We start from the raw sequence: 5,000 nt of genomic DNA on the forward strand, positions 1-5,000 counted from the left end.
ACATGGAGAGAAGAAAAAAAGAAGGTTAAAAAAAAAGGTGAAAACATGTTTAAAAAAGTATTTCCATCTCTCTTTCTCTCTATATATGTATGTATATATATATATATATATATATATATATATATATAAAAGAAAAAAAAAAAAAAATATATATATATATATATATATATATATATATATACATAAAGAGAGAGTGAAAGAGATAGATAGATATAGATAGATACACATAGATACACATAGATATAGATACACATACATACATACATACATACATACATATGTGTGTATTGTTGGAGTTGCAAACATGGGTGCACTTGACAAACTCAGTGCGGCTATTCCCCATTGAAAGATTGTTGCATCCAGGACCCTTAGCACTGTGATATGCTACTCAATACCACTGGCATGGCCAGGTGTAAACAACATCTGACCTTTGTTGTGTATGTAACCATGGAGATTGTGATGTCACCTAGGCCCACCAAAGAACAGCCTTGTCAGAAGCAGCACTGCCATGATCAGAAGCAGCAGCACCATAAGTTTTCAAATAAGCTGGATTTAACCAAGACAAGTGAGTCCAATAGGATGCAGGTATGTCCTCTATCCTTACAGCTTCCCGTGGCTGTTGGTTTTATACCGTTTGGGGACAGCCAAGGAGGCGTCAGCAGGCAACACAGGTAAGTGTGTGCTTGTGTGTGTGTGTGTGTGTGTGTTTCCTATGCAGATCCTAAACCCAGTATCAAATGCAAGTAGGAGGAGTAAGAAGGGTTCCTGCCAAAGCCAGGTTATGGATTGCATTTAAAAATGGTCCATCAGAGTGAAATGGACTCCCATCTTCCTGCTTAGCAATATCGATATGGGTTTAGGGCCTGCTGTGTGTACTGGTGGGTGACTGCCACCCAGCCAGAGTGTGTATGGGAGGCTGCCAGCCAGCCTACCTTCCAACAAGTAGTGATGGTGCATGTGAAGGGGACAGCGTTGGTTCCTCCCCTTTCACAGTTATCACTTCTCATTCTTCCTTTTGGCTGGTATCAAATGTGGTGTCTGTTTATATCAGTTTAATATCTGATATGTCCCCTATCTGGTAGCATATATTAAATGCACCACCAGGGTTCAGTGTTGGAAAGAAAGATTACCTGTTTATTTACTGCTGCAGCTGCTTGCTGGCTAGTCCAGTGGGCCCCTACTGCAGGCAAAAGACAATAGGTGGTGCCGCTTGTGTCTGGCCCCTGTTGGAGCGACCAGGCACAGGACTGCTGCTGCTGAATGTCCTCTTTAATTGAATAAGCTCAGCAACCAGCACACCTGAGCAGGTTGGACATGACATGATAGGTAGCTGTCTTTCAGGTAGTGGGTGCTGAATCTTGTTAATTGACATGGGGGTGTCATTGCTGTTGATTGACCATGCATTGGTACTGTGGTATTGGAATAATAAAAACAAATGTTGCCAGCCAACCATCCATTGCAATAATGGATAGGACATCAGCTATGAGGCATTTGTTTGTACAAACTGCTGCTCACAACTAATGTTGTAATATAGTGTCTCCATCTGCTGGTGGTATTGAATAAGCAATAGTGCAATGATAGGGTCTGAAAAAGAAGAAAAATAAGAAGCAGCAGCATAGGAAAAAAGGAGGAAAGAAGGAAAACCGGGAGAGAAGAAAAAAAGAAGGTTAAAAAAAAAGGTGAAAACATGTTTAAAAAAGTATTTCCATCTCTCTCTCTCTCTCTCTCTCTCTCTCTCTCTCTCTCTCTCTCTCTCTCTCTCTCTCTATATATATATATATATATACATATAGAAAGAGAGAAAGAGATAGATAGATAGATAGATAGATAGATACATAGATACATACATACATACATACATACATACATATGTGTGTATTGTTGGAGTTGCAAACATGGGTGCACTTGACAAACTCAGTGCGGCTATTCCCCATTGAAAGATTGTTGCATCCAGGACCCTTAGCACTGTGATATGCTACTCAATACCACTGGCATGGCCAGGTGTAAACAACATCTGACCTTTGTTGTGTATGTAACCATGGAGATTGTGATGTCACCTAGGCCCACCAAAGAACAGCCTTGTCAGAAGCAGCACTGCCATGAGCAGAAGCAGCAGATCCATAGGTTTTCAAATAAGCTGAATTTATCCAAGACAAGTGAGTCCAATAGGATGCAGGTATGTCCTCTATCCTTACAGCTTCCCGTGGCTGTTGGTTTTATACCGTTTGGGGACAGCCAAGGAGGCGTCAGCAGGCAACACAGGTAAGTGTGTGCTTGTGTGTGTGTGTGTGTGTGTGTGTGTTTCCTATGCAGATCCTAAACCCAGTATCAAATGCAAGTAGGAGGAGTAAGAAGGGTTCCTGCCAAAGCCAGGTTATGGATTGCATTTAAAAATGGTCCATCAGAGTGAAATGGACTCCCATCTTCCTGCTTAGCAATAATGATATGGGTTTAGGGTCTGCTGTGTGTACTGGTGGGTGACTGCCACCCAGCCAGAGTGTGTATGGGAGGCTGCCAGCCAGCCTCCCTTCCTACAAGTAGTGATGGTGCATGTGAAGGGGACAGCGTTGGTTCCTCCCCTTTCACAGTTATCACTTCTCATTCTTCCTTTTGGCTGGTATCAATTGTGGTGTCTGTTTATATCAGTTTAATATCTGATATGTCCCCTATCTGGTAGCATATATTAAATGCACCACCAGGGTTCAGTGTTGGAAAGAAAGATTACCTGTTTATTTGCTGCAGCTGCTTGCTGGCTAGTCCAGTGGGCCCCTACTGCAGGCAAAAGACAATAGGTGGTGCCGCTTGTGTCTGGCCCCTGTTGGAGCGACCAGGCACAGGACTGCTGCTGCTGAATGTCCTCTTTAATTGAATAAGCTCAGCAACCAGCACACCTGTGCAGGTTGGACATGACATGATAGGTAGCTGTCTTTCAGGTAGTGGGTGCTGAATCTTGTTAATTGACATGGGGGTGTCATTGCTGTTGATTGACCATGCATTGGTACTGTGGTATTGGAATAATTAAAACAAATGTTGCCAGCCAGCCATCCATTGCAATAATGGATAGGACATCAGCTATGAGGCATTTGTTTGTACAAACTGCTGCTCACGACTAATGTTGTAATATAGTGTCTCCATCTGCTGGTGGTATTGAATAAGCAATAGTGCAATGATAGGGTCTGAAAAAGGAGTAAAATAAGAAGCAGCAGCATAGGAAAAAAGGAGGAAAGAAGGAAAACATGGAGAGAAGAAAAAAAGAAGGTAAAAAAAAGGTGAAAACATGTTTAAAAAAGTATTTCCATCTCTCTCTCTCTCTATATATGTATATATATATATATATATATATATATATATATATATATATATTTAAAAGAAAAAAAATTATATATATATATATATATATATACATATAGAGAGAGAGAAAGAGATAGATAGATAGATACACATACATACATACATACATACATACAACATACATACATACATACATATGTGTGTATTGTTGGAGTTGCAAACATGGGTGCACTTGACAAACTCAGTGCGGCTATTCCCCATTGAAAGATTGTTGCATCCAGGACCCTTAGCACTGTGATATGCTACTCAATACCACTGGCATGGCCAGGTGTAAACAACATCTGACCTTTGTTGTGTATGTAACCATGGAGATTGTGATGTCACCTAGGCCCACCAAAGAACAGCCTTGTCAGAAGCAGCACTGCCATGATCAGAAGCAGCAGCACCATAAGTTTTCAAATAAGCTGGATTTAACCAAGACAAGTGAGTCCAATAGGATGCAGGTATGTCCTCTATCCTTACAGCTTCCCGTGGCTGTTGGTTTTATACCGTTTGGGGACAGCCAAGGAGGCGTCAGCAGGCAACACAGGTAAGTGTGTGCTTGTGTGTGTGTGTGTGTGTGTGTGTGTGTGTGTGTGTTTCCTATGCAGATCCTAAACCCAGTATCAAATGCAAGTAGGAGGAGTAAGAAGGGTTCCTGCCAAAGCCAGGTTATGGATTGCATTTAAAAATGGTCCATCAGAGTGAAATGGACTCCCATCTTCCTGCTTAGCAATAATGATATGGGTTTAGGGCCTGCTGTGTGTACTGGTGGGTGACTGCCACCCAGCCAGAGTGTGTATGGGAGGGTGCCAGCCAGCCTACCTTCCTACAAGTAGTGATGGTGCATGTGAAGGGGACAGCGTTGGTTCCTCCCCTTTCACAGTTATCACTTCTCATTCTTCCTTTTGGCTGGTATCAAATGTGGTGTCTGTTTATATCAGTTTACTATCTGATATGTCCCCTATCTGGTAGCATATATTAAGTGCACCACCAGGGTTTAGTGTTGGAAAGAAAGATTACCTGTTTATTTACTGCTGCAGCTGCTTGCTGGCTAGTCCAGTGGGCCCCTACTGCAGGCAAAAGACAATAGGTGGTGCCGCTTGTGTCTGGCCCCTGTTGCAGCGACCAGGCACAGGACTGCTGCTGCTGAATGTCCTCTTTAATTGAATAAGCTCAGCAACCAGCACACCTGTGCAGGTTGGACATGAGATGATAGGTAGCTGTCTTTCAGGTAGTGGGTGCTGAATCTTGTTAATTGACATGGGGGTGTCATTGCTGTTGATTGACCATGCATTGGTACTGTGGTATTGGAATAATAAAAACAAATGTTGCCAGCCAACCATCCATTGCAATAATGGATAGGACATCAGCTATGAGGCATTTGTTTGTACAAACTGCTGCTCACAACTAATGTTGTAATATAGTGTCTCCATCTGCTGGTGGTATTGAATAAGCAATAGTGCAATGATAGGGTCTGAAAAAGAAGAAAAATAAGAAGCAGCAGCATAGGAAAAAAGGAGGAAAGAAGGAAAACATGGAGAGAAGAAAAAAAGAAGGTTAAAAAAAAAGGTGAAAACATGTTTAAAAAAGTATTTCCATCTCTCTCTCTCTATATATGTATATATATATATATATATATATATATATATATATATATTTAAAAGAAA

At 41.5% G+C, this 5,000-nt stretch overlaps 2 pseudogenes; both read left to right on the top strand.

Moving 5' to 3' along the window:
* Positions 1 to 1,000: 1,000 nt before the first annotated feature.
* LOC130306725 (U2 spliceosomal RNA) lies at positions 1,001 to 1,103 on the top strand (annotated as a pseudogene).
* A 1,492-nt stretch (positions 1,104 to 2,595) lies between these two features.
* On the top strand, positions 2,596 to 2,698 carry LOC130306724 (U2 spliceosomal RNA; annotated as a pseudogene).
* The last annotated feature ends 2,302 nt before the right edge of the window (positions 2,699 to 5,000 follow it).

This window comes from Hyla sarda, unplaced genomic scaffold (genome assembly GCF_029499605.1).
Source record: "Hyla sarda isolate aHylSar1 unplaced genomic scaffold, aHylSar1.hap1 scaffold_1390, whole genome shotgun sequence".
Classification (NCBI taxonomy): domain Eukaryota; kingdom Metazoa; phylum Chordata; class Amphibia; order Anura; family Hylidae; genus Hyla; species Hyla sarda.